We start from the raw sequence: 26,862 nt of genomic DNA, 5'->3' as shown, positions 1-26,862 counted from the left end.
TAGCAAAATAATATTAAATAGTGCAAACTGTGTTTGGAGAGTGTGGTTTGTCACGTCGCTGGGAAGGGCTATGGGGGTTTGGGCTACACCGCGCAGCCCTTGACCGAGCTAGCCTCATTCTCACACATCCTCCTAGCAGAGAGGTAGAGCGGGTCTGCCTCTTGTGGGAGCCTCCCCTGGGACTATAGCTTTGGGGAATGAGCAGCCCCTTACTGACCGTAGTTTATCACCCTGCACAAGACACACCAACACCTAGAAGTACTGGGAAATAGCAGCAGGATTTTCCAATAGCCCACTCTTTCCTCAAAGCCCAATTACAAACATTGAAATAAAGAAAGCTAATAATTAGGAGGATTCTGAAAGTTTGCTAAAATACATCCGATTTTAGGATTATACTTTGCTTGCCAGGAGATGGTGAATGTACGTAACAAGGACATTCATAAGAGAACACGTTGGTGTGTATTTGTATTTTTGTTGCTATGACCAGATGCCAATCCCATCATGAAGGAGAGCGTTGCTGAGCAGCTCTTCCGCAGCAAGAGGCAGGTTGTAATCATCATTCTACCAGGTAAGGTTTTGTAATTTCAACACATCTAAGGATTTTTTTTTCTGTGTACTTTAAAACGTCAATATTGTCTGCTTCTTTTATTTGTGTTTGTCAGAGTCTGCTGATGGAACTCTTTCACATTTCAAAGGAAATCTAATTAATTGATTTTTACGTTGATTATGGTGCGAGGTTGGATCAAGCTAATAATAAAAAACTAACTAACTAACTTTCAGTGATCTTCTGACCCATAGTGATTTATTATAATTTATTAATTATAATTCATTATAATATTATCATAATATGATATATATATATTATTATTTTGTCGTACTAATACTAGTAGTATTAGTATTATGATTGCTTCTGCATCAATAATACGTAAATGCCTAGGCTACTTTTCTTTAAGTTTCAATAAATTGGATCTACCACTGACCAAATGGAAGAATATAGCCTAAGGAAATGTTTTTTCTTTTGGTTTCAATCTCTGTGTGCGACGCAGTAAACATTTAAACTATCGTCAAACATTACAAAACCAGATTTATACACCGAGACATTGTCCAGGTAAACGCTGACATCCACTCACACATGCACTATGAACACATGCATACAAACACAGCTCATTTAAACGTATTTACTGTATCGTGCCAGATCTTCCTGGACCTGAACCGAGACTGGCCGCGAGCAGAAGCGGCCTGGTGACGGCCTAGCGCTGAGCTGGAGGTCAGTCACCTGAGCCGGAACGTCAACGCAGCGTTCTCTCGATAATACAGCCTTTAATTTGTTTACTCGAATTACTTGAGTTTTAATGGTTTTAATGGTTGTTAAGGAGGAAACCTTTGGTGTGTTTCCGCTATATATATTTTTTTAACGTAACATTTTTTTGCTCTTATTCTGTCCTCTGCTCCTTTCAGGGGACCGCGTCCAGGTGGCGCCCACAACGTGACCCGACGGACGCACGACGAGTCACGGTGTGTGATCGCTGTGTGATCGGTGTGTGATCGGTGTGTGATCTCTTAAACTGTCTATTTGACTCATGCATCACATTGGAAATTGTGTATGAATTTAATTAAAAAATAAATACAAATATGACTATATCATCGGTTTGACAGTCAATGGTATTCAATTTGCTCAATTAATTTGATTGATGGTTTATTTAAATCTATTTTCTAACCTTAGGTCAACTCCCTTAGTCTATTTATTCTTTCCAGAGCAAACCGGTTTCATTTAGTTTAAGGAAAATACATTTTGTTTTGTCGTTTTCATTCACTGAACCGTCTCACAAAAGGGAAGGAGGGACAGAGAGAGGGAGGGAGGGAGAGAGGGAGGGAGGGAGAGAGAGACAGAGAAAGGGAGGCAGAAATAGAGAGAGACAGGGACAGAGAGACAGCGAGACCGGAAGACACAGACAGACAGACAAGTAGAGTGGGTGAGACACAGCTTTATGCACAATATTTCACCCATAAAACTCCCTTAACTAATACTACGGATCCCACTACCGATTTCTGAGTGGGCTACGAGGGAACTATCTGCCGGAGGTCTGCTGGGTTGCTTCTAATCCGGGGGGGGGGGGGGGGGGGGGGGGCGTACATCACCATGGTTACCACAAGGTATATGGATCACTCACACCAAGCCTGCTCCAGAGGACAGGATCTCGGTTAATAGGCCAGAACAGAACAAAGTCCCGCCCACTTTGCCAAAAGGACCACCGGACCAATCAGGGTCTCTCGCTTCATACACCACACACACACACGCACGCCAATCAATTGGATGAAAGGTAGAACTCGGTCGCTCAATGCAACGCAAAAACCCACCAGGATACCAGAGGGCGACAGTTAAAGACAACCACCAAACCTGGTAATATTAGTCTCTCTCTCTCTCTCTCTCTCTCTCTCTCTCTCTCTCTCTCTCTCTCTCTCTCTCTCTCTCTCTCTCTCTCTCTCTCTCTCTCTCTCTCTCTCTCTCTCTCTCTCTCTCTCTCTCTCTCTCTCTCTCTCTCTCTCTCTCTCTCTCTCTCTCTCTCATGAAATTCATTTTTGAAAAAGTTACAGCCCTAATATATTACAAATAAAATTGGTAATTTTCATAAAAAAGCAAAAGTATTTCAAAATAGAGATTGAGCTTCCATCATTGGTCTTACTTACGTGTCAGTGTCCCACCATGCTGTTTGTAGCCCTGGCTTGTGTTTCCCATTCTCTATTCAGCCCTCAGCTCCACCAACAAGGACCTGCCAGGACAGCAGGCAAGGTACTGGGGCCATCACAACCATTACAAATAAATAGATACTTTTACACTATTCAGTATGCTGGGCTTTTTGTTTTTGAACTAAGTGACTGTTCGCCATGTATCAGATATGTATATTTAATTAATAAAGTACATTAATGTAGTTTTTAATCTTTTATTGTTGACATCAAAACATTGCAATAATGAAAGTATAGTTTTAAAAGTTGTTCAACTCTAAACTAAGCTTCTGTAAACCTCAGAATAAAATGATACTACTGCAAACAGCTGTAAGAGCTACTATAAGAACCCAATATCATTTTACCATGGAGTACACCTCCCGTAGGCCTAGGCAGTGTCCTGGAGGAGAAATCAAAGATAATAGCTGTGAAACAAAAGATTCAGAATGGCCTGTCTTGGTTTAAAGCCCACTCACCACGACAAGGTGCAGGCCAGGAGTGGGAACATATAAGACGGGAAAAACATAAATAGACTGAAAAACAGAAGACATGAGGCGTTTTACCTCTAATTTTTCCGCCATGCTCAGGGTCTCAAATTTGTGCTCCAATAGATGATCTACCTCATTCATGTTGAAGACTGGTTTTCGTTTGTGTGCCTCCGACACGTTTGTTAGCAAAGTTATCCATCTCCTTCTCATCTTCGCTACAGGACTTCTCGAGTCGCGCGCGGCACGTGAGGTGAGGTGGGAGGTCACTCGAGTCATGACTCATCACAACGTCACACACTACAGCCAATGAACGGTGAAATATGAAATTACACTGAAGTGGAACGAACCATATATGTCCATGGCGGTCCCGGTGCGGCCAGCCCCACCAGAAGTAATAACCTGCGTCGATTTCAACAGAGGAACACTCTGAGCATGCGCATTTCAATTTTTCAAGTCCAATACACATTACATTGGGCTGATGGGGCTCGCTCGAGCCACTCTTGCCCCTCCAGACGAAATCCGTCTGAAGAAGCAAGCTAGGGTCGACTAAAAATGAACTAAAAGCGCCGAATTTATTATTTGACAGTACTTTCTGGGGAGATTTTTTATATATACATATATATAATTCATTTTATATATTTTTTCTTTTTTCATTTTCTTCTTTTTCTTGTGAGAGTAGGTGGGGGCGTGGGGCCGAGCCCCACTTGCCCCTACTGACCAGTTGCCACTATTAGCATGTAATTATTTTTTATTTAAATCTGTTTTTTCTGGGTGTCAGTGACGTGGGGGGTATTTAACCACCTCGACCTGCAGACAGTGTCTTACAGTAGTAGAGCCTCGTCGACCTGCACACAGTGTCTTACAGTACTAAAGCCTCGGGAAGCAAAGGTGAACAACATGAAGACATTCGTGCTTGTTTTCGTTTTCCTGATCTTAGCTGCATTTTACACAGGTAGGTTCGTAGAACAATTACAGCAATACTGTAGGCCTACGTCTATCATTTTGGGCCTCAGGTAGAATGAAAATTCAGTTGAGATTTATATAATAGTATGTATACATATAATATATTACATTTCATGTATTACCCAATGTACAAACAAACTATTTAGCATTAAGAAAATGTTAAATCTTATATTTGGGGGACATAACGATTAGGCCAATCAGTTTTACATTTGATACAGAATGCTGATGCATGTTTGGGTTGTGTGGTCGTTTTGTGTCAACATTTGTTCTCTGGTTAATAATTCCAAAAAAACAGGGCTGTGCATGATCGGACACTTCTGTTTCCTGTAGCCCCCCAAAAAAACTCTTTCCTCCTATGGCGAAGTCATGCCCCTTCCGGTAGAGCCCATTGGACCTATGAGATCGAAAAATATGAATGGGTTTCAATCGAGAGAAAGTAATTAATTTTGTGCCCCAGTGTTTATATGCCCCGGGTTAAACATAAATGTTCTTTGTGGATTTAAATAATAATCTTTCATGCAAAGAAAACTAAACTTTTTCGTGAAGAAGTTTGATAATGTCCATTATAAGTTTGGGCATGTGGAGAGTTTCGACAACAAAGACAACGATGAGGAATCAAAGACGAGCGCGTGCTTCTATGTTGGGCTGTTTCCCTGCCGGCCTATATCAAGTGATTTCTGTAGAGTGATATCATCTAAACATTAAATGCATAGGCTAGACCCTTATTGACCATAGTTTATCATCGTGCAAGAGACACCAACACAAAAAAGTACTGGTAAATTGCAGCTGGATTTTGAAATAACCAATTCTTTACTCAAAGCCCAGTTACAAACATTGAAATAAAGACTATCTTTAACCTACTCTGGCTAATAATTAGGAGGATTCTGAATGTTTGTAAAATACATGCAATATGAATATGACTCAAATCTTACGAATATACTTTGCTCGCCAGGAGATCTGGTGAATATACATAACAAGGACATTCATAAGTGAACACGTTGGTGTGTATTTGTATTTTTGTTGCTATGACCAAATGCCAATCCCATCATAAAGGAGAGCGTTGCTAAGCAGCTCTTCCGCAGCAAGAGGCAGGAACCATAGACATCTGGCAGGAACGGCCGGCTAAGGCCGGCCAACCTGACGAGCCAATGAGGGTAAGGATCACAGAGGTCAAAGGTCGACAGTTGCATCATCAGAGGAGCATTTGGAATTTCAACACATCTAAAGATATTTTTTTCGGTGTACTTTAAAACGTCAATATGTCTGCTTCTTTTATTTGTGTTGATTCTGCTGATGGAACTCTTTCACATTTCAATGGAAATAATTATTTTATTTTTATGTCGATTATTAGTTGGATCCAACTAATAATAGAGAAAGACAAAACAAATTATGCATCAATTAGATACATTATTTACTTTATGGTGGGAACTTGAACCTAATTATTGTTCAGGGGAAAATGTAGGCTAAGTTTCTTCTAACTTTCATTGATCTTCTGACCCAAAGTGATTTAATGGCCTGTGATTTATTAATCATAATTTTCTATCATAATATTATCATTATATTATATATACGTATATCTTATTATATCTTATAATTATTATCCTTATTTTTGTAGCACTTATGCCTATAGGCTACTTTTCTTTAAATTTCAATAAATTCGATCTAAACAGGCCTATAGACTTTCAACCACTGCCCAAATGGAACAATATAGCCTAAAGAAATGTAGTTTTTTTATTTTGGTGTCATTCTCCCTGTTTGAAACGCAGTAAACATTGAGAGCTGTCCGTCCGTTATAAAATAATTGTCGCCATGATATTTTTTTTTGATGCATTGATCTAATATAGACCTATACCTTAGCCAACAATGATATAGAGACATATCGTATGACTTTAAAGAAAATAAACACGATTTCCATGAATTCAACAAAATATTACACGTTTCTGGTTTCTGAATTGGTCATGTGAAGGTCCATTTTGGTGTAGTTTGGTGTGTGTTCGTATGCATCCTTGCATGTGTGCCAGTAATCTGGTGCGGATTTTATTTGTAATAACTAATCAAATTGAGCTGTCAAAAATAGTACAGAATTGAACATCATTTCTACCTGGTGGTGAAAATATAAATTACACCCTGGATGAACATTCTTGATTTACTTGACGAATGCGTCGCAGGAATTATGATATTGAATTATACACCAAATTTTCATTAGAACACAAGATACAGTGAATGAAATTAATATTATAATTATAATGGCCATAATCCCTCGGTATTCTTTTTCTAACTATGTAATTCTTTTTTTATTTGATCTCGGTGTTATGGCTGTCAGTGACGTGGGGGCTATTTAACCACCTCGACCTGCAGAACGTGTCTTAAAGTACTACAGCCTCGGGAAGCAAAGGTGAACAACATGAAGACATTTGCGCTGGTTTTTTTCGTTTTCCTGATCTTGGCTGCAGTTTGCACAGGTAGGTTCACAGAACAAACACAGCAATATACTGTACGTCTATCATTTTGGGCCTCATGTAGAATGCAAATTCAGTTGAGATGTATATAATAATATAGATATAGCATATAACATGTCATGTATTACTCAATGTACATACAAACTATTTAGCATTAAGGAAATGTTAAATCTTATATTTGGGGGAAATAACGATTGGGCCAATCAATTCTCCATTTGATACAGAATGCTGATGCATGTTCGGGTTGTGTGCTCGTTTTGTGTCAACATTTGTTGTCCGGTTATTAATTCCAAAAAAACAGGGCGGTGCATTTCATAAAATGCATCATGCATAATCACTTAAATAATACATTAAATTACATAACGCAAATATACGATAAGATAGCTACTTTTATAAAAAATAATAGATTTGGATAAGTTCTAAACGTTAAGATAAGGATAAAGAGAGAAGCCATGACAGTAAACCATAGCAAAATAATATTAAATAGTGCAAACTGTGTTTGGAGAGTGTGGTTTGTCACGTCGCTGCATGGGAAGGGCTATGGGGGTTTGGGCTACACCGCGCAGCCCTTGACCGAGCTAGCCTCATTCTCACGCATCCTCCTAGCAGAGAGGTAGAGCTGGTCAGCCTCTTGTGGGAGCCTCCCCTGGGACTATAGCTTTGGGGAATGAGCAGCCCCTTACTGACCGTAGTTTATCACCCTGCACAAGACACACCAACACCTAGAAGTACTGGGAAATAGCAGCAGGATTTTCCAATAGCCCACTCTTTCCTCAAAGCCCAGTTACAAACATTGAAATAAAGACCATCCTTAACCTACTCTGGCTAATAATTACGAAGATTCTGAATGTTTGCTAAAATACATGCAAAATGAATATGAGTCAAATCGTATGATTATACTTTGCTTGCCAGGAGATGGTGAATGTACACAAGAAGGACATTCATAAGTGAACACGTTGGTGTGTATTTGTATTTTTGTTGCTATGACCAGATGCCAATCCCATCATGAAGGAGAGCGTTGCTAAGCAGCTCTTCCGCAGCAAGAGGCAGGATAAAGTCTTCGAGGTGGTAAGTTCATAGAGGTCAAAGGTCGACGGAAACATCATCAGTGGAACATTTGTAATTTCAACACATCTAAGGATTCTTTTTTTCTGTGTACTTTAAAACGTCAACATTGTCTGCTTCTTTTATTTGTGTTTGTCAGAGTCTACTGGTGGAACTCTTTCACATTTCAAAGGGAATCTCATTATTTGATTTTTACGGTGATTATGGTGCAAGGTTGGATCCAGCTAATAATAAATTATATATATATATATATATATATATATATATATATATATATATATATATATATATATATAATCATAATCATTATTTTTGTAGTACTAATACTAGTAGTATTAGTATTATGATTGCTTCTGCATCAATAATACGTAAATGCCTCTACTTTTCTTTAAATTTCAATGAATTGGATCTAAACAGGCCTATAGACTTTCAACCACTGACCAAATGGAAGAATATAGCCTAAGGAAATGTTTTTGATTTTGCTGTCAATCTCCCTGTGTGAAACGCAGTAAACATTTTAAAAACTATCGTCAAACTTTACAAAACCAGATTTATACACCGAGACACTGTCCCAGTAAACGCTGACATCCACTCACACATGCACTATGAACACATGCATACAAACACACCTCATTGAAACGTATTTACTGTATAGGTCCAGATGGATTTGGTCCGGAGGGAAAGGTCCTGGGAGCCGGTGGAGGTCTAGCGCCGAGCTGGAGGTCAGTCACCTGTAAGCCGGAACGCCACCGCGGCGTTTTCTCGATAATAAAGCCTTTAATTTGTTAACTCGAATTACTTGAGTTTTAATGGTTTTAATGGTTGTTAAGGAGGAAACCTTCGGTGTGTTTCCGCTATTTTCATTTATTTGATTTAGGGGTTCCTTTAACATAACATTCTTTGTTCATATTCTGTCCTCTGCTCCTTTCAGGGGACCGCGTCCAGGTAGCGCCCACAACGTGACCCGACGGACGCACGACGACAACGAAGACGACGATGAGGAATCAAAGACGAGCGCGCGCTTCTATGTTGGGCTGTTTCCCTGCCGGCCTATATCAAGTGATTCATTATAGAGTGATATCATCTAAACATTAAACGCGTAGGCCTAGACCATCATATTCTAAGTATGTGGACTCTTAAACTGTCTATTTGACTCATGCATCACATTGGAAATTGTGTATGAATTTAATTAAAAAATAAATGCAAATATGACTATATCATCGGTTTGACAGTCAATGGTATTCAATTTGCTCAATTAATTTAATTGATGGTTTATTTAAATCTATTTTCTAACCTTAGGTCAACTCCCTTAGTCTATTTATTCTTTCCAGAGCAAACCGGTTTCATTTAGTTTGAGGAAAATACATTTTGTTTTGTCGTTTTCATTCACTGAACCGTCTCACAAAAGGGAAGGAGGGAGGGAGAGAGGGAGGGAGGGAGGGAGAGAGAGACAGAGAAAAGGAGGCAGAAATAGAGAGAGACAGGGACAGAGAGACCGGAAGACACAGACAGACAGACAGACAAGTAGAGTGGGTGAGACACAGCTTTATGCACGATATTTCACCTATAAAACTCCCTTAACTAATACTACGGATCCTACTACCGATTTCTGAGTGGGCTACGAGGGAACTATCTGCCCGAGGCCTACTGGGTTGCTTCTAATCCTGGGGGAGGGGGGGGGGGGGGGTGGGGGCGTACATCACCATGGTTACCACAAGGTATATGGATCACTCACACCAAGCCTGCTCCAGATGCAGGACAGGATCTCGGTTAATAGGCCAGAACAGAACAAAGTCCCGCCCACTTTGCCTAAAGGACCACCGGACCAATCAGGGTCTCTCGCTTCATACACCACACACACACACGCCAATCAATGGGATGAAAGGTAGAACTCGGGCGCTCAATGCAACGCAAAAACCCACCAGGATACCAGAGGGCGACAGTTAAAGACCACCAAACCTGGTAATTATAGTGCATAAAGCTCTCGCTCTCTCGCGCTCGCTCTCTCTCTCTCTCTCTCTCTCTCTCTCTCTCTCTCTCTCTCTCTCTCTCTCTCTCTCTCTCTCTCTCTCTCTCTCTCTCTCTCTCTCTCTCTCTCTCTCTCTCTCTCTCTCTCTCTCTCTCTCTCTCTCTCTCTCTCTCTCTCTCTCTCTCGAAATTCATTTTTGAAAAAGTTACAACCCTAATATATTACAAAAAAAATTGGTAATTTTCATAAAAAAGCAAAAGTATTTCAAAATAGAGATTGAGCTTCCATCATTGGTCTTACTTACGTGTCAGTGTCCCACCATGCTGTTTGTAGCCCTGGCTTGATGTTTCCCATTCTCTATTCAGCCCTCAGCTCCACCAACTAGGACCTGCCAGGACAGCAGGCAGGTACTGGGGCCATCACAACCATTACAAATAAATATATACTTTCACACTATTCAGTATGCTGGGCTTTTTGTTTTTGAACTAAGTGATTGTTCGCCATGTATCAGATATGTATATTTAATTAATAAAGTACATTAATGTAGTTTTTCAATCTTTTATTGTTGACATCAAAACATTGCAATAATGAAAGTATAGTTTTAAAAGTTGTTCAACTCTAAACTAAGCTTCCGTAAACCTCAGAATAAAATGATACTAATGCAAACAGCTGTAAGAGCTACTAAGAACCCAATATCATTTTACCATGGAGTACACCTCCCGTAGGCCTAGGCAGTGTCCTGGAGGAGAAATCAAAGATAATAGCTGTGAAACAAAAGATTCAGAATGGCCTGTCTTGGTTTAAAGCCCACTCACCACGACAAGGTGCAGGCCAGGAGTGGGAACATATAAGACGGGGAAAACATAAATAGACTGAAAAGCTGAAGACATGAGGCGTTTTACCTCTAATTTTTCCGCCAGACTCAGGGTCTCAAAGTTGTGCTCCAATAGATGATCTACCTCATTCATGTTGTCGACTCGTTTTCGTTTGTGTGCCTCCGACACGTTTGTTATCAAAGTTATCCATCTCCTTCTCTTCTTCGCTACAGGACTTCTCGAGTCGCGCACGGCACGTGAGGTGAGGTGGGAGATCACTCGAGTCATGACCCATCACAACGTCACACACTACAGCCAATGAACGGTGAAATATGAAATTACAATGTTGTGGAACGAACCATATATGTCCATGGCGGTCCCGGTGGTGCCAGCCCCACCAGAAGTAATAACCTGCGTCGATTTCAACAGAGGAACACTCTGAGCATGCGCATTTCAATTTTTCAAGTCCAATACACATTACATTGGGCTGATGGGGCTCGAGCCACTCTTGCCCCTCCAGACGAAATCCGTCTGAAGAAGCAAGCTAGGGTCGACTAAAAATGAACTAAAAGCGCAGAATTTATTATTTGACAGTACTTTCTGGGGAGATTTTTTATATATGTATATAATTCATTTTATATATTTCCTTTTTTTCTTTTTTCTTTTTTTCTTGTGAGAGTAGGTGGGGCCGAGCCCCACTTGCCCCTACTGACCAGTTGCCACTATTAGTACGTAGTTATCTTTTTATTTAAATCTGTTTTTTCTGGGTGTCAGTGACGTGGGGGGTATTTAACCACCTCGACCTGCAGACATTGTCTTACAATAGCAGAGCCTCCTCGACCTGCACACAGTGTCTTACAGTACTAAAGCCTCGGGAAGCAAAGGCGAACAACCAGAAGACATTCGCGCTGGTTTTCGTTTTCCTGATCTTGGCTGCAGTTTACACAGGTAGGTTCACAGAACAATTAAAGCAATATACTGAACGTCTATCATTTTGGGCCACAGGTATAATGAAAATTCAGTTGAGATTTACACATATAGTATGTATACATATAGTATATTACATTTCATGTTTTACTCAATGTACAAACAAACTATTTAGTATTAAGAAAACGTTAAATCTTATATTTGGGGGACATAACGATAAGGCCAAACAGTTTTCCATTTGAAACAGAATGCTGATGCATGTTTGGGTTGTGTGGTCGTTCTGTGTTAACATTTGTTCTCTGGTTATTAATTCCAAAAAAACAGGGCTGTGCATGAATGGACACTTCTGTTTCCTGTAGCCCCCCCAAAAATCTCGTTCCTCCTAGTGCCAAATTCATGCCCCTTCCGGTAGAGCCCATGCACGGGACCTATGAGATCGAAAAATATCAATGGGTTTCAATGGAGAGAAAGTTAATATTTTCTGGTCCCAGTCTTTATATGCCCCGGATTACACATATGTTCTTTGTGGATTTAAATGATAATTTTTCATGCAAAGAAAACTAAACATTGACGTGAAGAAGTTTGATAATGTCCATTATAAATTGGGGCACGTGGAGGGTTTCAGTTATGCCGATGGAGAGATTGTTGGTCTTGTCCAAGTCAGTCGCAGGGAGCGTGACGGCACACACGAGACATGTAGTCTTTCTCATTGTGTTTTCTCTACAGCCTTACACTGAACAATTTCACAATAAACGGTCAAACTTTATCATTTAGATCCATAAACAACATATGTGTAATCCGGGACATATAAAGACTGGGACCAGAAGATAATTACTTTCCCTCCATTGAAACCCATACATATTTTTCGATCTCATAGGTCCCATGGGCTCTATCGGAAGGGGCATCTGTGGATGTATTTGTGGATGTGTGTGTGTGTGTGGGGGGGGGGAGCCTCCCCTGGGACTATGGCTTTGGTGAATGAGCAGCCCCTTATTGACCATAGTTTATCATCATGCAAGACACACCAACACCAAAAAGTACTGGAAAATAGCAGCTGGATTTTCCGATAGCCCACTCTTTCCTAAAAGCCCAGTTACAAACATTGAAATAAAGACCATCTTTAACCTACTCTGGCTAATAATTAGGAGGATTCTGAATGTTTGTAAAATACATGCAATATGAATGAGTCAAATCTTACGGATATACTTTGCTTGCCAGGAGATCTGGTGAATATACCTAACAAGGATATTCATAAGCAAACACGTTGGTGTTTATTTGGCTGTTCCTGACGAGCCAATGAGGGTAAGGATCACAGAGGTCAAAGGTCGACGGTTGCATCATCAGAGGAACATCGGGAGTTTCAACACATCTAAGGATTTTTTATTCTGTGTACTTTAAAACGTCAATATTGTCTGCTTCTTTTATTTGTGTTTGTCAGATTCTGCTGACGGAACTCTTTCACATTTCAATGGAAATAATTATTTGATTTTTATGTTGATTATGGTGCAAGGTTAGATCCAGCTAATAATAAAGAAAGACAAAACAAATGATACATCAATTAGATACATTATTTACTTCATGGTGGGAACTTGAACCTAGTGATATAATTATTAATTATTGTTCAGGGGTAAATGTAAATTTCTTCTAACTTTCATTGATCTTCTGACCCAAAGTGATTTATTAATCAAAATGTATTATAATATTATCATTACATCATATATATCTTATTACATCTTATAATTATTATCATTATTTTGGTAGTACTCATACTAGTAGTATTAGTATTAGGATTGCTTCTGCACCAATAATACGTAAAGGCCTAGGCTACTTTTCTTTAAATTTCAATAAATTCGATCTAAACAGGCCTATAGACCTTCAACCACTGACCAAATGGAAGAATATAACCTAAGGAAATGTTGTTTTTTATTTTATTTTTTTTATTTTAGTTTGAAACGCAGTAAACATTGAGAGCTGTCCGTCCGTTATAAATTAATTGTCGCCATGATATTTGTTTTTCGATGCATTGATCTGATATAGGCCTATACATTAGCCACCAATGATAAAGAGATATATCGTATGACTTTAAAGAAAATAAACACGATTTCCATGAATTCAACAAAATATTACACGTTTCTGGTTTCTGAATTGGTCAAGTGAAGGTAGGCCTATTTTGGTGTATTTTGGTGTGTGTTCATATGCGTCCTTGCATGTGTGCTCTTAATCTGGTGTGGATTTTATTTGTAATAACTGTAATTAAATTGTGCTGTCAAAAATAGTACAGAATTGAAAGGTCATGTCCACCTGGTGGTGAAAATATAAATTACACCCTGGATAAACATTCTTGATTTACTTGTCGAATGCGTCGCAGGAATTATGATATTGAATTATACACCAAATTTTCATAAGAACACAAGATACATTGAATGAAATTAATATTATAATTAACATGGCCATAATCCCTCGGTATTCTTTTTCTAACTATGTAATTCTTTTTTTTTTTTGATCTCGGGTGTTATGGGTGTCAGTGACGTGGGGGGTATTTAACCACCTCGACCTGCAGACAGTGTCTTAAAGTACTACAGCCTCGGGAAGCAAAGCTGAACAACATGAAGACATTTGCGCTGGTTTTCGTTTTCCTGATCTTGGCTGCAGTTTGCACAGGTAGGTTCACAGAACAAACACAGCAATATACTGTACGTCTATCATTTTGGGCCTCATGAAGAATGCAAATTCAGTTGAGATGTATATAATAACAGATATAACATACAACATGTCATGTATTACTCAATGTACATACAAACGATTTAGCATTAAGGAAATATATCTTATGTTTGGGGGACATAACGATTAGGCTAATCAATTTTCCATTTGATACAGAATGCGGATGCACCTTTGGGTTGTGTGCTCGTTTTGTGTCAACATTTGTTGTCCGGTTATTAATTCCAAAAAAACAGGGCTGTGCATTTAATAAAATGCATCATGTATAATCACTTACAAAATACAAATATTTACATTAAATAACATAATAACGCAAATAGGCCTATACGATAAAATGGCTACTTTAATAATAAATAAAAGATTTGGATAAGTTCTAAACGTTAAGATAAGGATAAAGAGAGAAGCCATGACAGTAAACCATAGCAAAATAATATTAAATAGTGCAAACTGTGTTTGGAGAGTGTGGTTTGTCACGTCGCTGGGAAGGGCTATGGGGGTTTGGGCTACACCGCGCAGCCCTTGACCGAGCTAGCCTCATTCTCACACATCCTCCTAGCAGAGAGGTAGAGCTGGTCTGCCTCTTGTGGGAGCCTCCCCTGGGACTATAGCTTTGGGGAATGAGCAGCCCCTTACTGACCGTAGTTTATCACCCTGCACAAGACACACCAACACCTAGAAGTACTGGGAAATAGCAGCAGGATTTTCCAATAGCCCACTCTTTCCTCAAAGCCCAATTACAAACATTGAAATAAAGACCATCTTTAACCTACTCTGGCTAATAATTAGGAGGATTCTGAATGTTTGCTAAAATACATGCAAAATGAATATGAGTCAAATCGTACGATTATACTTTGCTTGCCAGGAGATGGTGAATGTACACAACAAGGACATTCATAAGTGAACACGTTGGTGTGTATTTGTATTTTTGTTGCTATGACCAGATGCCAATCCCATCATGAAGGAGAGCGTTGCTAAGCAGCTCTTCCGCAGCAAGAGGATGGATAATACCTACGAGTGGGTAAGTTCATAGAGGTCAAAGGTCGACGGAAACATCATCAGAGGAACATTTGTAATTTCAACACATCTAAGGATTTTTTTTTCTGTGTACTTTAAAACGTCAACATTGTCTGCTTCTTTTATTTGTGTTTGTCAGAGTCTACTGGTGGAACTCTTTCACATTTCAAAGGGAATCTCATTATTTGATTTTTACGGTGATTATGGTGCAAGGTTGGATCCAGCTAATAATAAATATATATATATATATATATATATATATATATATATATATATATATATATATATAATCATTATTTTTGTAGTACTAATACTAGTAGTATTAGTATTGTGATTGCTTCTGCATCAATAATACGTAAATGCCTAGGCTACTTTTCTTTAAATTTAAATGAATTGGATCTAAACAGGCCTGTAGACTTTCAACCACTGACCAAATGGAAGAATATAGCCTAAGGAAATGTTTTTGATTTTGGTGTCAATCTCCCTGTGTGAAACGCAGTAAACATTTTGAAAACTATCGTCAAACTTTACAAAACCAGATTTATACACTGAGCTGAGACACTGTCCCAGTAAACGCTGACATCCACTCACACATGCACTGTGAACACATGTATACAAACACACCTCATTTAAACGTATTTACTGTCTCGTTCCAGATGGATTTGGTCCTGAGGTCCTGGGAGCCCACCGGTCCGGTGATGGTCTAGCGCCGAGCTGGTGGTCAGTCACCTGTACGCCGGAACGCCACTAACCCGGCCTATATCAAGTGATTCACTATAGAGTGATATCATCTAAACATTAAACGCATAGGCCTTGACCTTCATATTCTAGGTGTGTGATCTCTTAAACTGTCTATTTGACTCATGCATCACATTGGAAATTGTGTATGAATTTAATTAAAAAATAAATGCAAACATGACTATATCGTCGGTTTGACAGTCAATGGTATTCAATTGGCTCAATTAATTTAATTTATCCAGGTTATCAACAGAGACCAGGTTAGTATATCTGTCCGCCTGATTTTCTTCTCAAAGCGATTTGAAGCGGTTATGCGAAGCGCAGATGGTTTATTTAAATCTATTTTCTACCCTTAGGTCAACTCCCTTCGTCTATTTATTCTTTCCAGAACAAACCGGTTTCATTTAGTTTAAGGGAAATACATTTTGTTTTGTTGTTTTTATTCACTGAACTGTCTCACAAAAGGGAGGGAGGGACAGAGAGAGGGAGGGAGGGAGGGTCAGAGAGATACAGAGAAAGGGAGGCAGAAATAGAGAGAGACAGGGACAGAGAGACAGAGAGACCGGGAGACACAGACAGACAGACAAGTAGAGTGGGTGAGACACAGCTTTATGCACGATATTTCACATATAAAACTCCCTTAACTAATACTAGCCTACGGATTCTACTACCGATTTCTGAGTGGGCTACGGGGGAGGGGGGGCGTACATCTACATCACCATGGTTACCACAAGGTATGTGGATCACTCACACCAAGCCTGCTCCAGATGCAGGACAGGATCTCGGTTAATAGGCTAGAACGGAACAAAGTCCCGCCCACTTTGCCTAAAGGACCACGGGACCAATCAGGGTCTCTCGCTTCATACACCACACACAAACACGCACGCACGCCAATCAATGGGATGAAAGGTAGAACTCGGTCGCTCAAAGCAACGCAAAAACCCCCCAGGATACCAGAGGGCGACAGTTAAAGACAACCAACAACCTTGTAATATTAGTGCATAAAGCGCTCTCTCCCTCTCTCTCCCTCTCTCCCTCTCTCCCCTCTCCCTCTCTCCCTCTCTCTCTCTCTCTCTCTCTCTCTCTCTCTCTCTTGAAATTCATTTTGGGAAAAAGTTACAGACCTAATATATTACAAATAGAATTGGTAATTTTCATAAAAAAGCAAAAGTATTTCAAAATAGAGATTGAGCTTCCATCATTGGTCTTACTTACGTGTCAGTGTCCCACCATGCTGTTTGTAGCCCTGGCTTGCGTTTCCCATTCTCTATTCAGCCCTCAGCTCCACCAACAAGGACCTGCCAGGACAGCAGGTAGGTACTGGGGCCATCACAACCATTACAAATAAATATATACTTTTACACTATTCAGTATGCTGGCCTTTTTGTTTTTGAACTAAGTGACTGTTCGCCTTGTATCACATATGTATATTTAATTAATAAAGTACATTAATGTAGTTTTTAATCTTTTATTGTTGACATCAAAACATTGCAATGATGAAAGTATAGTTTTAAAAGTTGTTCAACTCTAAACTAAGCTCCCGTAAACCTCAGAATAAAATGATACTACTGCAAACAGCTGTAAGAGCTACTATAAGAACCCAATATCATTTTACCATGGAGTACACCTCCCGTAGGCCTAGGCAGTGTCCTGGAGGAGAAATCAAAGATAATAGCTGTGAAACAAAAGATTCAGAATGGCCTGTCTTGGTTTAAAGCCCACTCACCACGACAAGGTGCAGGCCAGGAGTGGGAACATATAAGACGGGAAAAACATAAATAGACTGAAAAGGGAAGACATGAGGCGTTTTACCTCTAATTTTTCCGCCATGCTCAGGGTCTCAAATTTGTGCTCCAATAGATGATCTACCTCATTCATGTTGTCGACTCGTTTTCGTTTGTGTGCCTCCGACGCGTTTGTTAGCAAAGTTATCCATCTCCTTCTCTTCTTCGCTACAGGACTTCTCGCGCGCGGCACGTGAGGTGGGAGGTCACTCGAGTCATGACTCATCACAACGTCACACACTACAGCCAATGAACGGTGAAATATGAAATTACAACGTTGTGGAACGAACCATATATGTCCATGGCGGTCCCGGTGGTGCCAGCCCCACCAGAAGTAATAACCTGCGTCGATTTCAACAGAGGAACACTCTGAGCATACGCATTTCAATTTTTCAAGTCCAATACACATTACATTGGGCTGATGAGGCTCGAGCCACTCTTGCCCTTCCAGACGAAATCCGTCTGAAGAAGCAAGCTAGGGTCGACTAAAAATGAACTAAAAGCGCCGAATTTATTATTTGACAGTACTTTCTGGGGAGATTTTTTATATATATGTATATAATTCATTTTATATATTTCCTTTTTTTCTTTTTTTCTTGTGAGAGTAGGTGGGGCCGAGCCCCACTTGCCCCTACTGACCAGTTGCCACTATTAGTATGTAATTATTTTTTTATTTAAATCTGTTTTTTCTGGCTGTCAGTGACATGGGGGGTATTTAACCACCTCGACCTGCAGACATCGTCTTACAGTAGTAGAGCCTCCTCGACCTGCACACAGTGTCTTACAGTACTAAAGCCTCGGGAAGCAAAGGTGAACAACATGAAGACATTCGTGCTTGTTTTCGTTTTCCTGATCTTGGCTGCAGTTTACACAGGTAGGTTCACAGAACAATTAAAGCAATATACTGAACGTCTATCATTTTGGGCCTCAGGTAGAATGAAAATTCAGTTGAGATTTACACATATAGTATGTATACATATAATATATTACATTTCATGTATTACTCAATGTACAAACAAACTATTTAGTTTTAAGAAAACGTTAAATCTTATATTTGGGGGACATAACGATTAGGCCAATCAGCTTGGCCTGTGTGGTCGTTTTGTGTTAACATTTGTTCTCTGGTTATTAATTCCAAAAAAACAGGGCTGTGCATGAATGGACACTTCTGTTTCCTGTAGCCCCCCCCCCCAAAAATCTCGTTCTTCCTAGTGCCAAAGTCACGCCCCTTCCGGTAGAGCCCATGCACGGGACCTATGAGATCGAAAAATATGAATGGTTTTCAATGGAGCGAAAGTTAATATTTTCTGGACCCAGTCTTTATATGCCCCGGATTACACATATGTTCTTTGTGGATTTAAATGATACTTTTTCATGCAAAGAAAACTAAACATTTACGTGGAGAAGTTTGATAATGTCCATTATAAGTTGGGGCACGTGGAGGGTTTCAGTTATGCCGATGGAGAGATTGTTGGTCTTGTCCAAGTCAGTCGCAGGGAGCGTGACGGCACACATGAGACATGTAGTCTTTCTCATTGGCCCTCATTTATCAAACGAGCGTACGACAGAAAACGTGCGTAAAATGGACGTACGCTCATTTCAACGTTGAGCTTGGTATTTATCAATTTGAACGTGAGCGCAGGCTAGGATGAAATCTCACGTCAGGTCTGAGCTCGTGTACGCAAGTTTTTTTGGCGCAACATACGGGTATTTCAATGATGAATAGTGCAGCACAAGTAGCCCATGTTCAATTACTAAATAAATTGGAATTAGCCCAGCCGTTCAAACAATTACAATCAAGTCAGGCCTAATTAAAAACAGTATTGCTATGAAAATAATTAGAATGTGACAGGTGAAATGTTTATTCAGCTGTCTATTAACAGGAGCTTTGCCAAATAGGTGGTCGTGTCTCAGCGATGGCAGATCTGGCTCTGTTAAGGACCTCAACGCACAGACGAGAGACTGCGCCGATTTTTTTAAGGAGGGCGATGAATGGCTCTTGAGTCGTTTTCGTCTCCCAAGGCATCTCCAGATGGAGCTATGCAATGCTTTGGAGCCACAGTTGCAGCGGGAGATCGGGGACAGGTCTGCTATTTCCCAGCCAAGTATTAGCCGAACCATGCCAGCAGTTTTGGCAGCTATAATGTCCCTCTCCGAACGTTATATTAAATTCCCATATAATAACGATCAGCAAACTGGAATCAAACGGGATTTTTATGCTAGGCCTATTGCTAGGTTTCCAAATGTGATTGGTGCGGTTGATTGTACCCATGTGCGTATGTACCATCTATTAATGATTACGCGTACATCAACCGCAAAAGCTACCATTCAGTTAATGTTCCGATTATTTGCGATGCCAGAATGTCAATCCTGAACATGGTAGCCCGATGGCCTGGGGGCACGCACGATTATTTTATTTTCCAAAATAGCAACGTTGGGCATCGTCTACATCAGGGCGCACTACATGGTCAGAGTCATCTCGGTGAGTTACGCTGCAGTCGCGCTGCACCGGCCTCCTCCCGTTTCTTGCTTGGCCGGCTTCACAGCCGCAACACGTGTTTTGGTGCTGAGCTTCATGTCGGACCATTTTTTCTTCACCTTATTCGGAATTAAATAACTTTAACGGAATGCAAACAATAGCATATATGTGAAATGTTTTAAGCTGGATAACAGAAGTTGTACCCTACATTTAATTTATTATTTAATCAATTTAATTAACAAACCTCTTCCGTAGCCCGACGAACATTGGAAACACTATTCACTGCAACAGTTATTTCCTTCCATATAGCATTCTTTTGCTGGCCTTTAATGCCAGCTTTTAGGCTACCAAATAAAACCAGACGGTTCGCATCCACCAGTGACCCGAGCGTCTCCATTTGGGTCTCGGAAAAATTCCTCTATTTTACCGTTGGACGTTTCTCCATGTCGTAGAAGTTAGGGGCGAGACTTCTGAAGACGTGCTTTTATATGGGCGTGTTACGTTAATTACGATCGATCTCAGCCGCCGTATTTATCAATACCAAGATCCTTCGTACGCTGGGATTGGTGTGATACGAAGGTTTCGTAAATCTCACGTGGGTCCTATCGTAAGATGAATCATGCGTTCAGATTTGCGCTCATTTCTACGTTCGTTTGATAAATGAGGGCCATTGTGTTTTCTCTACAGCCTAAGACTGAACAATTTCACAATAAACGGTCAAACTCTTGACATGAAAAATCAGATAAAAAAATAAGACCAGAAGATAATTACTTTCTCTCGATTGAAACCCATGCATATTTTTCGATCTCATAGGTCCCCCCGGCTCTATCGGAAGGGGCATCTGTGGATGTATTTGTGGATGTGTGTGTGTGGGGGGGGAGCCTCCCCTGGGACTATAGCTTTGGTGAATGACCAGCCCCTTATTGACCATAGATTATCATCATGCAAGATACGCCAACACCAAAAAGTACTGGAAAATAGCAGCTGGATTTTCCGATAGCCCACTCTTTCCTCAAAGCCCAGTTACAAACATTGAAATAAAGACCATCCTTAACCTACTCTGGCTAATAATTAGGAGGATTCCTGATGTTTGTAAAATACATGCAATATGAATGAGTCGAATCTTACGAATATACTTTGCTTGCCAGGAGATGTGGTGAATATACCTAACAAGGATATTCATAAGCAAACACGTTGGTGTTTATTTGGCCGTTCCTGACGAGCCAATGAGGGTAAGGATCACAGAGATCAAAGGTCGACGGTTGCATCATCAGAGGAACATCTGGAATTTCAACACATCTAAGGATTTTTTATTCTGTGTACTTTAAAACGTCAATATTGTCTGCTTCTTTTATTTGTGTTTGTCAGATTCTGCTGACGGAACTCTTTCACATTTCAATGGAAATAATTATTAGATTTTTATGTTGATTATGGTGCAAGGTTGGATCCAGCTAATAATAAAGACAGACAAAACAAATGATACATCAATTAGATACATTATTTATTTCATGGTGGGAACATGAACCTAGTGATATAATTATTAATTATTGTTCAGGGGTAAATGTACATTTCTTCTAACTTTCATTGATCTTCTGACCCAAAGTGATTCATTAATCAAAATGTATTATAATAATATTATCATTACATTATCTATATCTTATTACATCTTATAATTATTATCATTATTTTTGTAGTACTTATACTACTAGTATTAGTATTAGGATTGCTTCTGCACCAATAATACTTAAAGGCCTAGGCTACTTTTCTTTCAATTTCAATAAATTCGATCTAAACAGGCCTATAGACCATCAACCACTGACCAAATGGAAGATTATAGCCTAAGGAAATGTTTTTTTTTATTTTGGTGTCATTCTCCCTGTTTGAAACGCAGTAAACATTGAGAGCTGTCCGTCCGTTATAAATTAATTGTCGCAATGATATTTGTTTTTCGATGCATTGATCTGATATAGGCCTATACCTTAGCCACCAATGATATAGAGACATATCGTATTCAACAAAATATTACACGTTTCTGGTTTCTGAATTGGTCAAGTGAAGGTAGGCCTATTTTGGTGTAGTTTGGTGTGTGTTCATATGCGTCCTTGCATGTGTGCTCGTAATCTGGTGTGGATTTTATTTGTAATAACTTTAATTGAATTGAGCTGTCAAAAAAAGTACAGAATTGAAAGGTCATTTCCACCTGGTGGTGAAAATATAAATTACACCCTGGATAAACATTCTTGATTTACTTGTCGAATGCGTCGCAGGAATTATGATATTGAATTATGCACCAAATTTTCATAAGAACACACGATACATTGAATGAAATTAATATTAAAATTAACATGGCCATAATCCCTCGGTATTCTTTTTCTAACTATGTAATTCTTTTTTTTTTTTTTTATCTCGGTGTTATGGGTGTCAGTGACGTGGGGGTATTTAACCACTTCGACCTGCAGACAGTGTCTTAGAGTACTACAGCCTCGGGAAGCAAAGGTGAACAACATGAAGACATTTGCGCTGGTTTTCGTTTTCCTGATCTTGGCTGCAGTTTGCACAGATAGGTTCACAGAACAAACACAGCAATATACTGTACGTCTATCATTTTGGGCCTCATGAAGAATGCAAATTCAGTTGAGATGTATATAATAACATAGATATAACATACAACATGTCATGTATTCAGACCCGGTTCTACGAGGGTGCATAAGCATGCATTGCACCCCCAAAAAAACTGTTTGCACCCTCAATTGAAAAAAATAAATAAAATAAAAAATATATATTTTTTTATAAATATGATAAAAAGAATAAAATACTTGCTCACAAAACAAATTGTAATTAAACTTGTGACAATATCCATTGAATACCGTTGAGATATGAGCGTCCAACATCACTCTGACTGTTCACCAAACTGACAAAATCACTCCGCATTTATGTATGGTGTTTTGTTTATATGTTGCTTGGCAACAGTCCACTCAGTGGGGAATGGGGATCTATTTTTGTTGCTGGAAGCAATTTCATTCGTTTTAAGGCGAGACACGGCAGGCAAAATCATCGATTTTTCAGTCACTGGTCAATTTTGATATTTTGGGCTATTTTGCACCATTAACATGTAATGTTTCGCACAAAAGAAAGAAAAATGTCAAAACTTTAGGTGTTTGTTTTATTATAGTTTGTCAACTTGCGCCTCTGAATTTTACAGAAAATTCACCAAACGTTTGCTTTATTACGCACCGTTTCAAATTACAGCCGGTCTCTGTCATATGTGTTCCGTGGTATCATTGGAAAGCACTCGATCTGCTGCACAATATAAAACTGATATCTGATTGGCTGGCTCGATTTCCGACCGGACGATTGGTTCGAATGTATCACGTGGTATGCTCTCAAGCTTGGTTGGCCTTTGCCATAAGAATCTTTCAAGTCCGTTTTCTCAAAATGAGTGTTTTTCCATTTTTAGGTGCACATTTCTCAGCCTATGTAGAACCTAGGTATACCACACTTCCCAGTTTCACACATAGCATTGTTATGAAGACATCTACATATGGATTTATTTATAAATTGCTCCTGGCCAGATTTATGGGTAATTTTACCTGGAAATCATGGCGAAAATAGGGTTTTTAAGGCCATGGTCAGGTATATTTTGATTTCCCAGGTCATAAAAGCAGATATCTTAAAATCCATGTGAGGATTTTTTGTCATTTGATAAATAAACAAAATAAAAAAAGAATTTTGGTCCTGGCTTTATCACAGTTTAAGATTCATGCACCGGAAATATATGCAAAAACGTGCATATTTAATAAGATTCCGCCTGATTAGCATAATTAAATATGCAAAATTCAAAAACTTGTAATACATTTTTTTTCTTATAATGATGTATGTAATCAACTGGTAAAGTTTCATGGTGATCCCTTGTATTTAAAATTTTTACCCTATTCACCTGCCATGTCTGGCCTTAAACAAACAAATCACAATCTATTGTCAATCATTATTATTAACAGTACATTTTACTAGTATAACTGTTGTATAAAGCAATAACACACTCGAAATATTTATAAAAAATAAACGTTATATTTGAATTGCAGTCACATGTTTTTTTTTGAGAATTCGGTTATTTTTTACACCTCACACATCACACATATCAAAAACCTATCTCATATTCAAAGCTATCTAAGATATCAATAAGCTAATGTTGCAGCTGAAATGTTCTCCACATCACAAGACATGATATGATACCATCTTTTAAGCACAGTAAATGATTGTTGTCCCAACATGTCAGTAGAACTACGCAGAAGTGCTTGTCTATGGTAGAAAGGCCTGTGTGTAAAAAAGCGAAGTCTGAACTGAAGCTGGGTAGCTGGTTTTAGTACAGTACTGGTGCACCCCCTGTAATCTCAGATGCACCCCAAGGCATTCTGTTCTGGAACCGGGCCTGCATGTATTACTCAATGTACATAAAAACTATTTAGCATTAAGGAAATATATCATATGTTTGGGGGACATAACGATTAGGCTAAACAATTTTCCATTTGATACAGAATGCTGATGCATGTTTGGGTTGTGTGCTCGTTTTGTGTCAACATTTGTTGTCCGGTTATTAATTCCAAAAAAACAGGGCTGTGCATTTAATAAAATGCATCATGTATAATCACTTACATAATACAAATATTTACATTAAATAACATAATAACGCAAATAGGCCTATACGATAAAATGGCTACTTTAATAATAAAAAAAGAAGATTTGGATAAGTTCTAAACGTTAAGATAAGGATAAAGAGAGAAGCCATGACAGTAAACCATAGCAAAATAATATTAAATAGTGCAAACTGTGTTTGGAGAGTGTGGTTTGTCACGTCGCTGGGAAGGGCTATGGGGGTTTGGGCTACACCGCGCAGCCCTTGACCGAGCTAGCCTCATTCTCACACATCCTCCTAGCAGAGAGGTAGAGCGGGTCAGCCTCTTGTGGGAGCCTCCCCTGGGACTATAGCTTTGGGGAATGAGCAGCCCCTTACTGACCGTAGTTTATCATCCTGCACAAGACACACCAACACCTAGAAGTACTGGGAAATAGCAGCAGGATTTTCCAATAGCCCACTCTTTCCTCAAAGCCCAGTTACAAACATTGAAATAAAGACCATCTTTAACCTACTCTGGCTAATAATTAGGAGGATTCTGAAAGTTTGCTAAAATACATCCGATTTTAGGATTATACTTTGCTTGCCAGGTGATCTGGTGAATGTACGTAACAAGGACATTCATAAGAGAACACGTTGGTGTGTATTTGTATTTTTGTTGCTATGACCAGATGCCAATCCCATCATGAAGGAGAGCGTTGCTAAGCAGCCCTTCCGCAGCAAGAGGCAGGTTGTAATCATCATTATTAAACCAGGGAAGGTTTTGTAATTTCAACACATCTAAGGATTTTTTTTTCTGTGTACTTTAAAACGTCAATATTGTCTGCTTCTTTTATTTGTGTTTGTCAGAGTCTGCTGATGGAACTCTTTCACATTTCAAAGGCAATCTAATTAATTGATTTTTACGTCGATTATGGTGCGAGGTTGGATCAAGCTAATAATAAAAAAAGACAACAAATGATACATCAATTAGATACATTATTTACTTTATGGTGGGAACTTGAACCTATGTGCTTCTAATTATTCATTATTGTTCAGGGGTAAATGTAAGTTTCTTCTGACTTTCAGTGATCTTCTGACCCATAGTGATTTATTATAATTTATTGATTGTAATTTATTATAATAATATTTTCATATGATATATATATATATATATATTATTATGATTACTTTTGTAGCACTAATACTAGTAGTATTAGTATTATGATTGCTTCTGCATCAATAATATGTAAATGCCTAGGCTACTTTTCTTTAAATTTCAATAAATTGGATCTAAACAGGCCTATAGGCTTTCAACCACCGACTAAATGGAAGACTATAGCCTAAGGAAATGTTTTTTATTTTGGTGTCAATCTCCCTGTTTGAAACGCAGTAGGCCTAAACATTTTAAAAACTATCGTCAAACTTTACAAAACCAGATTTATAAACGGAGACACTGTCCCGGTTAATGCTGACATCCACTCACACATGCACTATGAACACATGTATACAAAAACAGCTCATTTAAACGTATTTACTATATCGTGCCAGGAGATCGTGCTCGACCTGATCGAGAAGTGATGGGAGCAGAAATCAGTTCCGGTGATGGTGTAGCGCCGAGCTGGAGGTCAGTCACCTGAGCCGGAACGTCACCGCGTGCGTTTTCTCGATAATACAGCCTTTAATTTGTTTACTCGAATTACTTGAGTTTTAATGGTTTTAATGGTTGTTAAGGAGGAAATCTTTGGTGTGTTTCCGCTACATATATCTTTTTAACGTAACATTCTTTGTTCATATTCTGTCCTCTGCTCCTTTCAGGGGACCGCGTCCAGGGGGCGCCCACAACGTGACCCGACGGACGCACGACGACAACGAAGACGACGACGAGGAATCAAAGACGAGCGCGCGCTTCTATGTTGGGCTGTTTCCCTTCAGGCCATCAAGTGATTCACTATAGAGTGATATCATCTAAACATTAAACGCGTAGGCCTAGACCCTCATATTCTAGATGTGTGATCTCTTAAACTGTCTATTTGACTCATGCATCACATTGGAAATGGTAGGCCTATATGAATTTAATTTAAAAATAATTGCAAATATGTCATCG

General features: G+C 39.2%; 6 long non-coding RNA genes across 10 annotated transcripts; 2 read left to right on the top strand and 4 right to left on the bottom strand.

The window, feature by feature from the left end:
• Positions 1–652: 652 nt before the first annotated feature.
• Positions 653–21,676, bottom strand: LOC115540003 (uncharacterized). The gene is made up of 2 exons (XR_003976086.1): positions 21,609–21,676; positions 653–761 (listed from the first exon to the last, which is right to left on the bottom strand). It is a non-coding gene; the product is annotated as an uncharacterized LOC115540003 (long non-coding RNA).
• Positions 2,530–3,444, bottom strand: LOC115540004 (uncharacterized). The gene is made up of 3 exons (XR_003976087.1): positions 3,288–3,444; positions 3,090–3,124; positions 2,530–2,771 (listed from the first exon to the last, which is right to left on the bottom strand). It is a non-coding gene; the product is annotated as an uncharacterized LOC115540004 (long non-coding RNA).
• LOC115540002 (uncharacterized) lies at positions 9,740–11,921 on the bottom strand. The gene is made up of 3 exons (XR_003976085.1): positions 10,571–11,921; positions 10,373–10,407; positions 9,740–10,056 (listed from the first exon to the last, which is right to left on the bottom strand). It is a non-coding gene; the product is annotated as an uncharacterized LOC115540002 (long non-coding RNA).
• LOC115539998 (uncharacterized) lies at positions 13,552–16,066 on the top strand. The gene is made up of 4 exons (XR_003976076.1): positions 13,552–13,569; positions 13,936–14,071; positions 15,070–15,146; positions 15,799–16,066. It is a non-coding gene; the product is annotated as an uncharacterized LOC115539998 (long non-coding RNA).
• On the bottom strand, positions 15,927–18,191 carry LOC115540001 (uncharacterized). 4 transcript variants are annotated; one of them, XR_003976083.1, is made up of 3 exons: positions 17,693–18,191; positions 17,496–17,555; positions 15,927–17,200 (listed from the first exon to the last, which is right to left on the bottom strand). It is a non-coding gene; the product is annotated as an uncharacterized LOC115540001 (long non-coding RNA). The 4 variants fall into 4 exon arrangements; XR_003976084.1 differs by having other exon boundaries at positions 15,927–17,178; XR_003976082.1 differs by having other exon boundaries at positions 17,496–17,530.
• On the top strand, positions 18,520–26,755 carry LOC115539999 (uncharacterized). Of its 2 annotated transcripts, XR_003976078.1 has the most exons (3): positions 18,520–18,538; positions 26,307–26,382; positions 26,574–26,755. It is a non-coding gene; the product is annotated as an uncharacterized LOC115539999 (long non-coding RNA). The 2 variants fall into 2 exon arrangements; XR_003976077.1 differs by lacking the exon at positions 18,520–18,538 and having other exon boundaries at positions 26,288–26,382.
• The last annotated feature ends 107 nt before the right edge of the window (positions 26,756–26,862 follow it).

The sequence above is a fragment of the Gadus morhua genome, chromosome 3 (assembly GCF_902167405.1).
Source record: "Gadus morhua chromosome 3, gadMor3.0, whole genome shotgun sequence".
Taxonomy (NCBI): domain Eukaryota; kingdom Metazoa; phylum Chordata; class Actinopteri; order Gadiformes; family Gadidae; genus Gadus; species Gadus morhua.
Note: the sequence above shows the minus strand (reverse complement) of the source record. Positions and strands in the feature narration are given on the sequence as shown.